General features: G+C 37.6%; 2 protein-coding genes across 7 annotated transcripts in view; both read left to right on the forward strand.

Annotated features, from left to right (window-relative positions):
* Positions 1-12,428: 12,428 nt before the first annotated feature.
* LOC131715887 (C-C chemokine receptor type 4-like) overlaps positions 12,429-17,738 on the forward strand; it is an 82,586-nt gene continuing 77,276 nt past the window's right edge. Inside the window, exon 1 of one of the 5 annotated variants that reach the window (XM_059012792.1) lies at positions 12,429-12,565. The gene's annotated coding sequence lies outside the window, so the exon portion shown is untranslated. Of the gene's footprint in view, positions 12,566-14,132; positions 14,141-17,738 lie in introns of those variants that run through there. The other 4 variants (XM_059012794.1, XM_059012795.1, XM_059012791.1 and 1 more) reach the window with 4 other exon arrangements.
* The window catches only part of LOC117394907 (C-C chemokine receptor type 4-like), a 43,739-nt gene continuing 38,433 nt past the window's right edge, over positions 12,433-17,738 (forward strand). Inside the window, exon 1 of one of the 2 annotated variants that reach the window (XM_033993624.3) lies at positions 12,433-12,565. The gene's annotated coding sequence lies outside the window, so the exon portion shown is untranslated. The remainder of the gene's footprint in view (positions 12,566-17,738) is intronic. The other variant, XM_033993622.3, reaches the window with a different exon arrangement.

Consider the following 17,738-nt stretch of genomic DNA (forward strand, 5'->3'; position numbering starts at 1 on the left):
TGGTATGGCGGATATGCTGCAGGATGTCAATCGCACAGTACAGACATCTTAATCACAAACTACAAAGATCTTCTCCCAAACCACTAGTCTGATTGAAAGAAACCCAATGGCACATATGATTGTAGTGTGGTTGTCTTTAAAGGGAAGTTGCTACAATAAAAAAACATGGCGGCCACATTGGATGACATAACCAACAAAACTGGCTACAAAAACCTTCGTCTCTGAAATCTCTAGTCTGATTAATCCAAAAATTGACACACATGATCCTAGTGTGGTTGCCTTTAAAGGTTGTTCAAGGGAAGTTGCTACAATAAAAAAAAAAAAAACATGGCGGCCACGTGGGATGACATCTTCAACATAGAAAACTGGCTAATAACTCCTTACAGAATGCAAATAGGGCCATGTTTACTATGGAACACATACAGTAACCCATGTATGCTTGATCAAAAAAGTGACCTTTGACCTCTCCTAAATGTCAAATGTAAAACTGGCTTACAACTCATAACAGAGTGCACATAGGGTCATGGTTACTATGTAAAAATGGCATTCTGCACTATTTGCTAAAGTGTTTGGTACTGGTACTAGTTTTATTTGTGTCTGTATTCCCCCAGTTTGCAAATATGTGCAAATCTGAAATGTATAATAAAAACAAAGAATCCCTAAAATACAGCAAGATTGCTAAATCCTGCCTGTCACGCAATGCGACTCAGTTTTATTGTACAATCAGCATAGAAAACAGGACTTATTTCTTGCAATGTATTTGTAGTTGCTAAAATATAACCTCTTGAACTACAATAATACAATCCTGTTTGACAAGAATATGTATTTCAATTTAAATAGTAAACACACTGTAAAAAATATAAATTGACCTTAAATGACCGATGTCAGCATTTTATATAGGCTTGCTGCAATTATCTGCAGCCCACAAAGCAGGGAGCGGATACTTAAGGATTCTTTCTTTTTTCAGACTCCATAACTCAAATTATATGGCGGTTATTGTCACACAGGTAGACTAAGGCAGATACAAGGATTGTGGGAAACCTTAGCCTTTTGAATTCCAGGTCAAAGGTCATAAAACACCAAGCTGGTTGTCTTTTTGAGAGTAGAACCGATGATCTGATTTGGATTTTTTTCCCTTCATCCAATGGCAGACCTGTACAACACCTTTCTCTGATCCCCTTCTGGCACCCCCTGTGCCCTTCAAAGCATAGTTCCATGCTGGCCCTGGAGCAGTCAACCTGCGCTCGCCTTAATAACAATTGATCAATCATTGTATTAAATATTATACATATACTTTATCATCAATGGTGCATTTGTGAAAAATATCAAATATATGGACACTGAAATAATATATTAAATATATGAACCTCCAAATATATATTTCCATATTTTACAAATGTAAAGGGGATTCCGTATGTGTGTATTAACTGAATATTTTACTGATAATCTGAATAAAAGGAATAAGAAATAAAATATTAAATAAATAAATAAATTTTAAAATACTCTCAAATCAGAGATGCAGCCAATTCACTGTATGTAAATCTGGAGAACATAAGTCAGAATGTACTGATTTAGTGTCAGATAAAAGGCTACTCGCATACCCGTTACCCAGATACACGTTAGTCACGTTTTACGGCCCTTGTACGCACTTGTTTCACTATATAGTGAAACAAGTGCGTTCACGTAGTTTGAGACCTGGCTAAGGTGTCTGTATTGTAGTGCAGACAAATGTGATCAAGGCTGTAATTGCAAGTAATACGTTTCTTTAATAGTTCCAAAATTAAACAAACTAAACACACAGAAGTTCTTCACAGTTAATAACTACTAAAATGAACTGCTTCTGGAGGCGACCCTTTGCACCACAACTCAGGTAAGTACTTGGTGGTTCTCTTCCAATTCCCTTTTCCTTTTGTTGGTTTGTTGCGGTGTCCCCTTTCCTCTCTTTCCAGGTGCTGTGGAGCTTCCAGCAGATGGCGCTGTGGAGTCAGGTCCCTCTGACTTCACTGCATCCAGGTTTGTACTTACTACTGGCCTTGTGGTCCTTTGCAAAACTGCACGGCCCAGCCAACCTTTTGTGAAGGTAAAAACAAACTGCTCTTCAAATTGAAACATGTATTAACTGTACTGTAACCACAGTCACAGTACTGTTCATAATTCTATATTATATCTTTCCTTACGGGGTTCCTGTCTTTATGGATATCAATCCCGTTGTGGATAGCCCCACTTAAAATGCCCCGTATGTTGTGAGCTTTTAGTTACCGTCCCGCTACCCCATTGGCTTTAGCCGGGGTTTCTTAAAACAAGCACCAGTCACATACCACAACACATCCAGGAACAAACGCAACACAGTCGTACTCACTGTGACCGGGTCCTTGCTGTATGCGTTATTCCACCGCGTTGGTCCTCTGTCGGGAGGTATTTGTAATCCTCAGTGAATTTGTGCTCCGACCTTACGCTCACCTCTTTGTCAGGTTGTAAACTCAAACTGAGTGCAACATCCAGGTCTTGTTTGATATTTTATTTGTAATCCTTAGTGCTCACCACTCTAATATAGCAGACTCGAGCCGAGTGCAGCGTCCCATTCTTGTCTGCTATTTTAAATTTTGCCTGTTCTCTCTTCCCCCTCTCTCCTACCTAGCAGCCTTTTAAAGTCACCGCCTTTCCCCATCATGCACTGCATGGTTTCATGGTGGTCGTTGGGAAATGTTTCTGGTCCTTCTATGTAGGTATTTAGTCCCTTAAAAACCTCATTCCCATCACAATATATATGTGTGTGTATAAAGCCCATCTCCAATGTTACAATTTATCCCTCACAGCCCACGTTTATATATATATATATATATAGCCAAATCAGACATATTGTGCAGTTATGTCACAGGTAGGATGACCTGAGATAATCTAGCTAGTGTACCTATGTAGCTGATGACTACATCACCTTGTTTTTGGTAAGGCAAGGACCTTAGTAACCGAATAGTTATTCCGTTCCCCCCTGTGTAGGTTCTTTGTTCCCTGGGTTCCCACACACACAATACCGACACACAGGTAAGTAAACTACACCTTCCACCCAAAGGTTCTGGTCACTTCCCCTCGACCGGTCTCTAACCCCGCATTTCTCTCCTCTTCAGTCTGCCACCACCAGACCCGACCTGGAAGATGGACTCTAGACCTAAAGGCAAGGTAGGTAAACCACTGGAGGCCTCAAGCACGCTAACGGGGGTGCAGGGGGCCAGCCAGTACAGGTAAGCAGTATAGACAAAACAATTAGCATGGAACTTGACGATTAATTGTCCTTTCCCCTCTCCAAAGATCAAGGAAAATGATTCGCCCCCTATCAAGGATCCGCGGGGGGCCCCCCAAACGTCATGGACTAAACACTGGGACCCCGAGCAGTTACACCCATCCCTTACTCCACCAAGGAGAACAAAAGGTGTTCGTGAAATCCTTGAATGATGAAGTTATTATCACCCACAAATAGTAGTGTACAGTAGCTACATACAAAAAAAAAAAAAATGAAAAAAAACCACAACAAAATAAGTAAAAAAAAATACAACCAACCACCCTATATTGTCCCGACACAACAACAACAAAAAAAAACAACTCCAAACCCGTTCCTGAATATGGTCCCAGTGCTCGTCCGTCCCCACAACAAAGTTCTTGTTGCCAAATGATCGTTTTCCCCCCCCAAAATATTCAAGTAAATCTTCCACAGTATATCTCCCCGGGACTCCTCCTGACTCCTCCTGACTCCTCCTGACTCCTCCTGACTCCTCCTGACTCCTGCCCTGCTCTCAAATCCAACCCCTTATATAGTCCTGCCTGGACTGCAATTGGCTGTGGCGCTAACCAGGCGGGACTTCCAGTTGCTGGGGAGAAAATGCTCTACCCCACAGTCAGCCACAACACACATAAAACCAACTGGGGGTTGACAGCAGAATCCAGAAAAAAACACAGTACACAAAAACCCCTTTAAAATCCGTCACTTGTGACAGTTACACAACGCTTCCTCCAGTTTCACCTCCAGTTTTTTTTTGGTTTATCTGTGATCTTATGTTGCTTTTGTGCATTTTTATTTGCAAGTGAGTGACATTAGGGCCTTAACAAGCACTATATTCTGCAATTTTGAATACTGACTTTGGATACTATTAATTCTGGAAACAGTGTTGTTTTTTTTTTATCTTTTGGTTTTGCTAAATTGCATTTTACGCATTTCTGTGCATGGATAACATTTCGATTTCATTTTGCTGTACAAGGGTTGGAACAGGCCAAAATGAAATAATCAGATATGCGTCACATGCATTAAACTGTTAGTGAAGTCAACATTTTTTACGGTCAGATATGCGAGTGCTGACTAATACAGTACACCTAATCATAGATTTGTAGTATATGCAGGAAATATAAGAATACCTGGCTGTATGCTACTGTAGCCGAGCTATTTTTTTTTTCTACATGTGAGAAATAAAAGCCATGGTCTGGAGTCTGAATAAAGGAAAGCTGTGGTGTTTTCAGACAGTACCACAAGCGGCCCCCAGGTGTCTCTATCAAAACTGTCCACAGCACACAAACTTAGCTAAATTCAGATCTTGCAGATGAAGTGGTATCTATTCACCTCAGAACTCACATGAGTTGAAGTGTGTGTATAAACACATGTACTAAGCTTTCTGAAAATGAGCTTCAACAAATTCTAAACAAAAAAGGGACTAAAACCACAAAAGTTGTAACAAAAACATCTCCCACCATCTTTCAGTAATATCAACACTCTGAAAACACTTAGAAAAGTCTTGGAGAAATACAAGCCTCAAGACCTGAGCTGCCTTCTGCAGAGTTCTGCACCGCCATATGGAAACCAAATGTAGATAAACCTGTCTGTCAAGGTTTAATAAAATATATCTGAACAGGATATGCCACAGAAGTATATTAGTATTTGATTATTTAGCAGACACCTTTATCCAAGGCAACTTACAGAGACTAGGGTATGTGAACTATGCATCAGCTGCAGAGTCACTTACAACAATGTCTCACCCAAACAGAGCACAAGTAACTTGCTCAAGGTCACACAGTGAGTGAGTCGGTATTTGAACCAGGGACCTCCTGGTTACAAGCCATTTTCTTTAACCACTGGACCACACAGCACATGGAAAAGTATACATTATAAATATATAGCTGTAACAGGGGTGTTCTGTTACTGTGTGTGTATCCACTGAGAAACAAGAGAGACAGAGGGTTTAAAGTTGAAAAACCACTAAGATGTCCAGGTTTTATTTACCGGTAGTTGTCACCACTAGGGTACCAGCAATGGCATCCCTAGTGCAGAAACACACACACACACACACACACACACACATAAGAATACAAAAATAAAAAACAAAAAACAATGAGAAAAAAACAGCTATAACACAAAAGGTGGCCAGGTTCAGGCCATGCATTGCTTCCACTAAAAGGGAGGTCCCACTTCTGGAAACTTCTCCCTGCACAAACTAAATAAACTTTGGTGGAATTAAAATTCCCCTAAATTAATCCTTACCATATACATACTGTGGTCCTCCGTGGTGTATTTAGTTCCCACTCCCTGGCTATTTGCAATCATGCATCCTCACATTGGTACACAGAGAATAAAACCAAAGAAAAGAACAAAGGACTGGCTTTCCAGCCCCTTTTTAATGGCAGGTGACCAGTGTTAATTGATTATCAATTATGCAACTGACACCTGGCCACCTACTGCACATTCCGTTTCATTTAGGCAAGCAGGGGGGGTCTAACCTCCCATCCAGCACACACATTGTTTTTACAAAAGTTATACATTTTATTTACAAACCCAACCAAACTATATTTTATTTATAAACCCAACAGGAATATATTATTTTACAGGGCCAGGCATTAGCCCTGCCACAATGGCCCATACATATTTTGTAAGCCATTTCAAATGGACTGTTTGTATATATATATATATATATATATATATATATATATATATATATATATATATATATATATATATATATGTACATACACTAATGCACAAAAGAAATGCAATGCTCAGGTCTAATGGACTTAATCAAATATTTTAAACAGAGATATCAAACAAAAGCACAAAAATGTCAACAAAAATACAGATCAAAGAATCATGATGAGTTTTCAGTATGAAAAGTGACACATTACAAAGTATTGGATATGACCTCGACGAGCATTAACACAATCCTGGCAGCGTTGACGCATAAACCTGATCAGCCTCTAGATAGACTGCTGTGGGATGTTCCGCCACTCTTCCTGTCAGCTGCAGCCAGTTGGCGAGGGTTGGCTGGTCGCGGTTGTCTCCTGTGGATGGCACTGGTGATTTGTTCTCACAGATGTTCTATTGGACTCAGGTCAGGTCAGGAGAAAAAGCTGGCCATGGCTAGACTTAGACATTGTTTTCTTGAAGTCATGCAATTGTAATTCTAGCACTGTGTGGTTTTGCATTGTCCTGCTGGAAAATCGACACTTCCGGATTGGCTTGCAGGAACGGAAAAACTGTTGGTGAGCAGTAAGGTTGCCCTCAATCTGCACCAAAGGCATTCTTGTGTTAAAGGAGTTTCCTCCCCACATCATCACACTTCCACCAGTCAGCATAATGCTCACTACGGCGTCTCCACACACGTCTGTCAAGGGCAAAACGGCATTCATCGGTGAATAAAACACTCCACCACTCTCTCTGCCGCCACCTCAGATGTTCTCTGGCCCACAGAAGATGGCGATTTCATCTCTCAGCTGTCAACATTTTACCCCTGAACGGCCTCCAAGCATGAAAATAATTTTGATGCAGATGGTGAGCTACAGTCATTCTGCTGATGAGCGGGTTATTTCTTACTGGAATTTCTTGTGCTGTAGCCACTGCAGTCTGAAAACGATTACGCAGATGGATCAGATGGATGTGACGGTCCTGGACCAGTGTGGTGACCTTCTGCCTTCCAGGACGTGGCCTGTCCCTCACAGAGCTGGTTTCCTGGTTTCTCTGGACTAGTCTGCTGATTGTTGAAGCAGAACATCTCATTCGCTGGGCAACTTCTCTTTCGCTGTTCTTGCATTAATTAAAATCATGTCTTTTCAAATGGCTATTTATACAGATTCGTAATCAACTAATTTTAGCAATTTTAACTCAACTCAAATACCAAACACTGAGCACTTGCCGTTTTTATGAAACTACTAGATTATAAAAATAGAGATAAAAAGGTCAAAAGAGTCCCATTAGTAATGACTTACTCTAAACTTTTGCCCAATATTTCTAACATAGTTTGGAAACACTTGCGGATTCTACATAATTCAGAAAAATTAAAAAAAAGTATTTCTTAAGGCCCCAGTTGTGGCATTCAAAAGGGAAGTTAATTTAGGTGATATTTTAGTTCACAGTAAACAAAAAAGAATAATTGACAAAATAGGTTCTACGAACATGTGCACCAGTAGATGTAAAGTATGTAAATACATGGACAAAAGTAAAAATATAATTAAACATAAGAACACCACATATTCACTAAAAACTAATACCTACTGTAAAAATAGCAATGTTGTTTATGGAATAGCCTGTGAAAAATGTGATGAAATCAAATATGTTGGAGAGACTGGAACTACTTTATAGAAAAGAATTCAGAACCACCTTTCATTAATTAGAAATAAAAAATGAATGAACCAATAGTACAGCACTTCACCAGTCAAGGACATGACAAATGATGTAAAGTTTGTAGTATTAGAACAACTAAAATTAGATAATGCAACATATAGAAGAATAAAAGAAAGTAAATGGATAAATAGCCTGAACACGATTATACCAGCAGGACTCAACAGAAAAGCTAATTAACCTCAATAAATATATAACATTTAAATAAATAAACAAAATTCATTCAAAAGTTGTGCATGCTGATGCGCTGGGGAGGCCAAATCAAGACTGGTCCTCAGAGCCAGCATTACGTGATATAATAAAAATATAAGTTTATATAAAGTAATGTTAATTAGAATTAATACAGATTCAAAGATAGAAGTAAAAATGATGTCACAATATATAGAACACCATTACATCATATAAGAATAAATCATGGATTTGAATGTAAACAACAACAAGTAGTTGTCATGCCGTCAAAAACCTATAAATACCTCCAATGTTTTGATTCAAACACAGGCTCCCTTGAGAAAGATATGTACAACATATCGAAACGTTGGGCAGCTGGCTCTTTGAGCTAAATATATATATATATATATATATATATATATATATATATATATATATATATATATATATATATATATATAATGCATATACACATACACATATGGCCATACAAAATATTTTTTAAATGCAGCAAAATTTTTGTTATATGAAACATATATTTAAAATACATGGTCATATAAAAAAAAAATACCAAGAAAGTTGTATTTAATTATTGTTGGCGTGACCATTTTTGTACATAATAACATTTTAGTGTGGTGGGTCAAAACATACTAGAAGGCTTCAGTAGTACTTCAGTAAAGATTGCTCACAACAAGACCCCCTTCTACCCTCAAGACGCCCTTCTACCCTCCTTCTGCCCCCCAAAACAGTGAAATGACCTTGTTATAAATAAAATAAACTTTAATTACATTTAACACATTTAGAGGCTCACAACTGTGAGAGGATGCTGGCGTGTGTTTTGCTGCCTAAAACTGCATCGGATTGCTGAACTGGCTGGAGTTCTGTGACTGGTCTGTACAATGATATGTATTTGCTGTCTATATCTGATAATTATGATCACTTACTCTGTTTCTAAGTTACTGAGTTTTCAACACATCTATTACGCCTAGAAGTGGTTTGTATGACGAATGTGGTGGTCTGGGTATTCTGTACCGGCATCCGTATTTACACAGAGGCTGTGGTTGTGGACTTATTTATCATGTTATCTCTAAACACAATATCAGCACTTTGTGGTCGCAGCGCTCCAAATATGTACCACAGAGACGTGGTGTGGATTTGAATTGCTTGCTTTACATAGGAGGCTGTGTGGTCCAGTGAAAAGGCTTGTTCTGTTGGACGGGGTGGTGATCTAGCAGTTATACACCATTTGAACTACGACCTAAAAATGGTCCCTGTACTGAATGCTGCTTCTTTTGAATGTTTGTCTTTTAAACTAAAAGGCTCACATCCTTTGCTGGTTATTCTTATCTACCGTCCTCCCAAACCTAACTCTGCATTCCTATCTGAACTATCTGAGCTCCTTACTGTAGTCTGCCCAACAGCTAGTGGTATTTTATTATTGGGTGATTTTAATCTGTATGTTGATTCCCCTGACTGCACCCTGGCTGCTGATTTTTTGGCAGCCATTGATAGTCTTGTTTCCACACAGCACGTTAACTTCTCAACGCATAGCCATTGCCATACTCTTGATTTGGTTTGCACATATGTTTTGGGGATTTCTGAATTAGAAGGCATTGATCTGGGCCTCTCTGATCACAAGGCTATACTACTAAATACAGGTATTCCATTACCTCCTCGTAATAGCAAACGTATCATAACATTTCGCAATCTTAACTCTGTTACCCCAGCTAGTCTGTCTGAGGAACTTACAAAAATGCCTCTTTGCATGGAGCAGCATCATTTACTTGCTGATTTAGTCAACTATTACAATGACACGTTAATGTCTATTCTTGACTGTTTAGCTCCTGTTAAAACTAGGACAGTCTCCTTTTCTCATTCATCCCGCTGGTATACTACAGAACTTCACACCATGAAACCAGCAGGATGCCGGCTTGAATGGTTGAGCAGGAAGACTGGGCTTACTGTTCATGCACAGGCATATGAACAACATCTACTGATATACAGGGATGCTCTCAAGGCTGCTAGATCCATCTACTATACCAATCTAATTGAGGGTAGCAGAAGTAATTCTATAATCTTGTTCTCCACCATGAATAAATTACTTGATCCAACAAAAAACTCTGTTCTGTCTTCTACTGAACGTTGTAATGAATTCTTACTCTTCTTTCAGGAAAAAAAATTAGTAACATTAACAATCAGTTTCTAGCTTTCCCCTGTTTAACTACTGCTGCACTTAGAGAGGACAGTCTAGCTATTATTGTTGTGTTTTCTACTGCTTCCATGGCGACCAGGCTTTCTCACTTCCTCACTATTGATAGTGTTTATCTGTCTGAACCGACAGCTAAAATAAGAACTACTGCTTCTCCCCTGGATGATTCATATGAGTCACTAACATCCGGAAGTGTGCCCTCTGCCTTAAAAGTTGCTGCTATCACTCCTGTGTTAAAGAAGCCTGGGCTGGATCCTGGTGATAAACAATTATAGACCAATATCCAACTTGCCTTTTCTGGTAAAAATTCTGAAACAGGTGGTCACATCACAATTACAGAGCTATATTACATCTAATGAGCTGTTTGAACCTTTCCAGTCTGGGTTTAGAGCAAGCACAGTACTGAAACAGACCTTGTGAAGGTAACAAATGATTTGTTGATGGCTGCTGATTAAAGGACCTCTCATTATTCTTCTTCTGCTGGATTTAAGTGCAGCTTTTGATACTGTTACTCATGATATTTTGCTGGAGCGCATTTAAAATGTTTTGGGTATCACTGGCACAGCTCTTTGTTGGTTCAGGTCATATTTGTCTAATAGGAAGCAGTTTGTTATCCAAGGCAACTATAAACCTGATACTGCCCCAGTTACACAAGGTGTCCCCCAGGACTCTGTTCTGGGACCATTATTATTTAGTATATACATGCTTCCACTTGGCCAGATTGTTTGACGTCACGGTCTTGGCTTTCATTTTTATGCTGACGACACCCAGATCTGCCTACACACTAAACCCAACACGGATGTGGCAAACACTCCTCTACTCAGCTGTCTGTCTTATATCAAGCAATGGATGCAGCTTAATTTCTTAAAGTTAAATTGTGACAAGACTGAGGTTATGCTAATTGGCTCCCAACAACTGCTGCACAAGGTCACTGATTTTAGTTTGGCTGTGGAAGGCACAGACATTACAGCTTCACCTCCAGTGTGAAACTTGGGTATTATTTTTGATTCCACCTTATCGTTTGAAGCTTATGTTAGAAATATAACTAAAGTGTCACTCTTTCATCTGTGTGACATTGCCCGGTTCAGATCATTTTTGTCCTCATCTCCTGCTGAGAAATTAATTCATGCCGTCATCTCCTCAAGATTGGACTACTGCAATACTCTTTTGACTGGGGTTACTGTTAAACTACTCAATAGGCTTCAGTATGTGCAGAATTCTGCAGCCCGAATTTTTACTCACACCTCTTCTTGTGAGCACATAACACCTGTACTGTATAAACTGCACTGGCTCCCTGTGAGGTATCGGGTTGACTACAAAATTCTGCTCCTTACTTATAAGGCCTTAAATGGTGCTGTCCCCGTTTATTTGAGAGATCTATTGCAAAAGTAAATTCCAACGTGCAATTTAAGATCCATGAATGCCAGATGACTTATTCAACCTAGGACTAGGCTCCGTACTATGGGAGACCAAGCTTTTTGTAGTGTTGCCCCACGACTATGGAACATGCTGCCCAGATCTATTTGAGATTCTGAGTCTGTGGATATTTGTAAATCTCGCTTAAAGACACACCTTTTTAAGATAGCTTTTGCTGATTTAACTTTTGATTTGTTTTATTGAACTGATATTTTATATGTACCTTTGTATATTGTATGTTTGTATTGTTGTTCTTGTACAGTGCTTTGGGTCTGAGAAAAGCGCTCTATTATTATTATCATTATTATTATTATTATTATTATTATTATGTAGCCCTGCTGCAAATTTGCGCTATTCCTTTAAATAAAAATGTTTTATTTCTTGTAACATAGTTAGAGAATGCACCAGAATCACAAGTCAATTGGACAGATTTCCCCTGCTAACCAATGAGCCAACAGGTAGTGGAATTTTGGGGTGGGACATAGCGTTTTGATTGGAGGAGGGGGATTCTGTTTAATATAGAGGGGGGAAGGGGGTACTGTTTGAGGAAGGGAGGGATTCTGTTTACTGTATTAATATAGAGGGAGAAGGGATACTGTTAGTATTAAGAAAAATTCTTTGTCTGTATATTTGAGTTGGTTATGCCATGTATGTGCTTTGGCAACACAATTCTTTTTATTGTCATGCCAATAAAGCCAATTTGAATTGAATTGAGTGTGTGAAGAGACAGACGCAACGTGCAAGAGAAAAAGGAGGTTCGAGAGTGTGAAGGAACATACGCAACGTGAGGGAGTGAAAGAAAAGTGTTAGTAAAATAAATATTATCTAAACAATATATTTTGTACTTTATTAGCATTGTATAAGAGGCTAATATATTTCAGTAAACCAAATGTTTGCTGTAAACAGTCACCATTTTAGGGTATAGTCTTTGTTGTTTATTATTAATTTACTTTTCTGCTGGCGTCTGGAACTGCTGTTGAGACCCAGATAGCACTCGGGGTGACCAGGAGAAAGCCCCAAGTACCTCTGGCCACGTTGGAAAAGAAGATTTTTCAGCTGCCGTTGTGTTTATTGTGTCCTACGAACTTACCTTGGAAGCAAGAAACGGAACTGTGTTGCTGATCGTGAGTACTGCTTGCATTCAATAAAACGTTTTTTGAAAGTATAATTTTGTTGCTTATTTGACATAAATAAGTGAAGAGGCATTTTTTTTATTTTTTTTTTATTGCTATTACGTACCCGAGGGCGGGTTCAGGCCTGCAACGTGTTATTTCTTTTATATTGATGCACGTGTTCAGTACACGTGAGTACACGTGTGAGCGTGTGTGTGGAGACCCACTGTCTGTAGTGCAAGAGTTTAATTATTTTGCATAGCAACGCATATTATTTGAGTAAATATATTATTTGTAATATTGATTGTATATTATTTTGCTTATATTTATTTTAATACCTAGCCTTTGTTTAGTGTGTGTTTATGTTATTATTGAAAATACCTTATTATTGCCCATTTATTTGAGTAAATTGTTTACTTATTTCTATTGGTGTGTGTTGTGTGAGTGGATACTGGGGTTAATATTTAATTTAGATTTCCTTACATAGGTGGAGGCACCGCATTAAAGAAACAGTACACATATATTTCTAACAGACAAATTATAATTTAAATAAGTATTGGGAACCCAGGCCTCGCCACTTACAGTGAGTTAGGTGTTGTTTACTCCATACACTAACAGGAGTGGGAGGGGCGTTGTTATTATTATTATTATTATTATTATTATTATTATTATTATTATTATTATTATTATTATTAATAAACAAAAATAAGCTTGACTACTGCAACTTTTGTACTGTATTATATCTGAAACAGATATAATACAATATAGCTTTATATTTAATACCTTACGCATTTATAAGCAATATTAAAAGAATGCATCTTTCATCTGTCCATATAGTTTGTATTAAATATTACATATACATTTGATCATACATGGTACTTTTATGTGAACAATGCACAGACATAAATAATATATGATAATATATTATAAAATATATTAACCATTGTCACATACATTTCCATATATTACAAATATATAGTATGGGTTTTACATATGGGATTTCATTATATATGTATTAAACTTGCAAAAATGCATACTTACAATATTCTCTCTGCATCTCTACTATGTAATTTCACTATATCACTATTACTATGTAACAAAGTGATTACTGAAATACATAGCTCACAAGTCCATGTGTATATATTATGACAATCTTAGGGATCTGATGGGGATTCATAGAGGAGGAAAATAAAAAAACAGCATCAGATATAGTTGATGGAATTATACAATAAATGAAGACATGGTATTCTGGGAGATGTAGTCACCACTGCCACTAACCCAAAAGCAGATCATAACACTAATAAAGGCATTACCAGGGCATTTGTATTCTGTAGTTTCTTGTAGTTTTAGCTAAGAAAATAATTCCATCTGTGCGCATGTAATAATGTACGATATCTATGAACACGTCGATGGAACTATTTTATTGTAATTTACTGCAGGACAATTATTTTATACACAGTACACAGCAGGAAGTGCAGTTTGTTTATTGCACTATTGTTTTTGTCTTTATATCTCTGTCAGGTATTTCCTGTCTTGCAATTTGGCTGCTTTTTTTGTGGTACTAGATTGGTGATGCGGCTGGAACAAGTATGTCAAAAACTGCATATGCTTCTAATCATTTTAGACCGGTAGTTAACAACAAAACCATGTGCTGTAAATGCTTATATTTGGATTAATCCCATTAAAGTTCCTTCTTGACAGTAAAAACCTCAAAAACATAAAAAAACAAAGCAAAACAAGAATGCTGTTACCCTAACAACTTTAAGTCATCACATGCATGAAAATCAACCTTTACCAATTGCACTAACTGACTGAACAGAATAAGACAAACGAAGACTGACTTTAATATGTTTAGTCAATAAGCCATCAATTCAGTTGATACGCTAAGGGGTAGATGTACTAAGCCAGTCGCAGTGCAAACATACCGCAATTTGCTTTTTCGTTATGGCAATTCGCAAAGTGCACATTTTGTCGTATGTACTAAGAAAAAATATGTTAATGAAGAGAGACGCAATATACTAATTTATATATTAATTGCGTCATCTTTGCAAGATCTCTAAAGAGAGTTGTGCAACATTTTTTCAAATAAAATAGTGGCAGTTGAGTTGTGGTTTGCTGCAGCAGAGAGTGCCTGAAGGATAACATCTATACATGTAAGGGTGCAAGAATCAAAATAACATTGTTTTTGTTAAATGTAAATGTCATCTGTACAATCCATTATGTTCCGTCTGCATTTTTGGGGGGTGAAGGTTGAGGCCCTACTATAGAATCTGGTGGAATTAACCTGCCTTTCATTTTAAGGCCACATAAATTAACTAGATAAATTAACATAAGTTATTAAAGTTATAAAATTACTTTAAGTGAAAAGTTAACTTCAGTAAGAAAACGTTTAATTTCTTTGCGCAATACAGACACATTCTTGAATGATTCAAATATAGCTCACATTGCTACTTTTTCAAAGAATTTCATTTATAATCATGCATTTGAAGATTCAAATCCGCTCTTTTACAGACCACAATGCAGTATCCCTTTTGCACTTCCTCATACTATTAAAAACTATTGTACTGTTAACAGTAATAACAGAAAAATATTATTTTTCAACAGAAGCACACAAGCTGTTCAGTGAGTGTTGCAGTTTTCTTGTGACTCCAATAGTATTTGTAGTATTTGGTAATCGTGCTGTTGTGTTCATAAAGTTTATTCAAAGCGCTGTCAGAGAACAGGTACCATGTCTGTGTTGCTGGTGATCCGTTGAAATAAAGTTATTGAATGTCAGTCTGCATTCATTTGTTTTACAACTTGTGAATAAAACCATAGAGTAGTTGCTATAGCTGTTGATTAACACTGTTTTTGATTGAGTTTATTTTACATTATTTGCTATTGTAAATTTATATAGATACTGTAAGGACAGCTAGGAAGTAGACACTGACAGACTGTGTTCAGAGTGTGTGTACAGTAAGAACAGAGATTTTCTTCCATACATACTGCATACATACTGGAGGTCTGCAGGACGGGTTTTTTTCAGGTGGATTTCCACGGGTAGAATTTAAGGGTGGCTACGTTTTACTTCTGATACTTGAGTACTTTTAAGGTATGATACTTTTGTACTTTTACTCAAGTAGTTTTCTAGAAGGATACTTTGACCTTTACTTAATTACATTTATTTCCAAGTAACAGTACTTTTACTCAAGTAACACATTTTAATACTTTTTCCACCCCTGCACTTTAGTACATCTACCCTAAGTGTTTAAAATATGTTTCATTTTATACTAAAACAAAACAGAATAAAATAAATTAACATAAGTTATTAAAGTTATAAAATTACTTTAAGTGAAAAGTTAACTTCAGTAAGAAAATGTTTAATTTCTTTGAGCAATACAGTCACATTCTTGAATGATTCAAATATAGCTCACATTGCTACTTTTTCAAAGAATTTCATTTATAATCATGCATTTGAAGATTCAAATCCGCTTTTTTACAAACCACAATGTAGTATCCCTTCTGCACTTCCTCATACTATTAAAAACTATTGTATTGTTAACAATAACAGAAAAAGATTATTTTTCAACAGAAGCACACAAGCTGTTAGGTGAGTGTTGCAGTTTGAATTCAGTAGTATTTGCGCTATACGTAAGGCTAAAGTAAAGACTAGTTTACTTTTAAATATGCTTGTATTTGGAAAATTATTTATTCAGTACAGAAATATATTATAAAGGACTGTGTTCATGTATGTAGGTCTCTCTCTCTCTCTCTCTCTCTCTCTCTCTCTACACAGTCAACATTCTACATACCCCAATGGAAATTTATAATTTCTAGAAATTTATAATTTCTAGAAATTTCTTGAAAACAAAGAATTTTAGGAAAATCTTTTGTTGCAAAAGTTTTGCTTTTGTGGATGAGGAAAAAAAGTTTCAAGAAACAGATGTCTACAATTATTTATTTCAGCAATTTTTTTGCAAAACTCCAAAAATGTTAATTAAAAAGTATTCATACCATTTGATGCTATGATAGTAATGTTTACAAGGTGCTGGAAATTTCAGTATGATAATGCAGAACCTAATTCTAGAAAAGTCTAGAAAATGCTGGACTGTAGGTAGGGGTGCAACAATTAAGTGTTGACCTTTAGGTTGAATTTCAAGGAGAGAAGGTGAGACTTATCTCCTCCTTCTTTTCTCTATCTGTAACTCGATCTCTACCAGCACATCAATCAGTTCTGAGATGTGTTGTCTTCTGATTGGTTAACCAATCTATCCTGTCTCTACAATTTCGTGATGTGTTGTCTCCTGATTGGTTAACCAATTTATTCAGATTTCTAGCAATCTCTCTCTTTTGAGCTTTGTTTGTTTTGCTGCCGATTCCTTACTATTATTACTACGTACCTGGTTTGACCGTTTCGCTTTATTGGTTCTGGCTGACGATTCTCGCTCTTTGGATCTCCCGTTCTTACTGACTTCAGACCATTCTTTCGGATTACCCCTCTTGCTTGTTTGCTCGGATATGGAGTCACCGATCAAGGCTTTTCTTCCATCTGACTTGGAAGACAGCCCTTCGCATTCCTTTGAAATATCATTGCAGTTAAGTAAAAGCTTGGGCACAAAAAGTATTACAAGAATTGGCCTACAAGCAAGCTCTTAAAAGCCCTGTTCAACAAGGACATGGCAATCCTAGTCTGACAGGAGCGCAATGTTCCTGATGCTATGGGAAGCGCCATTCTATGCAAAGCTCTCTCAGCCGGGCTGATCTACTCCAGCAGCCCGGACTGCTTGTCTTGGCGCCCCAGCGCTGCAGAGTCTGCCTCGCAGGCTCCAGCCCAGTCCTTCACCTCCAAGCGCTGTATGATGACCCGCTCGACTCTGATGATGCCTCCGGCCAGCCTGTGAGCCTACATGCAGAGATATTCGCTGACATCAAGGGCTCTCTCGGTGATGTCATTCGCTCCAGCGCCGGCTCCATGGCAACCAGCTGCTGATCAGAGCTAAGTGTTTTCAATTCATTGCTATACAGTACCTTGTCATTATATTACATCTCGCTGCCAGATCAGCTAAGTGCTTTCAATCTGTTGCTATATTTCGCTGTTTAACCCATGATAAATATCATTGGAATTTTATTAACTGTAATCACACTTATGGTTTTCTGAGCTCTTACCCTCTCAGTACCCTCTAAATCTTGTAAAAAAAAAAAAAAA

Source organism: Acipenser ruthenus, chromosome 3 (assembly GCF_902713425.1).
Source record: "Acipenser ruthenus chromosome 3, fAciRut3.2 maternal haplotype, whole genome shotgun sequence".
Classification (NCBI taxonomy): Eukaryota; Metazoa; Chordata; class Actinopteri; order Acipenseriformes; family Acipenseridae; genus Acipenser; species Acipenser ruthenus.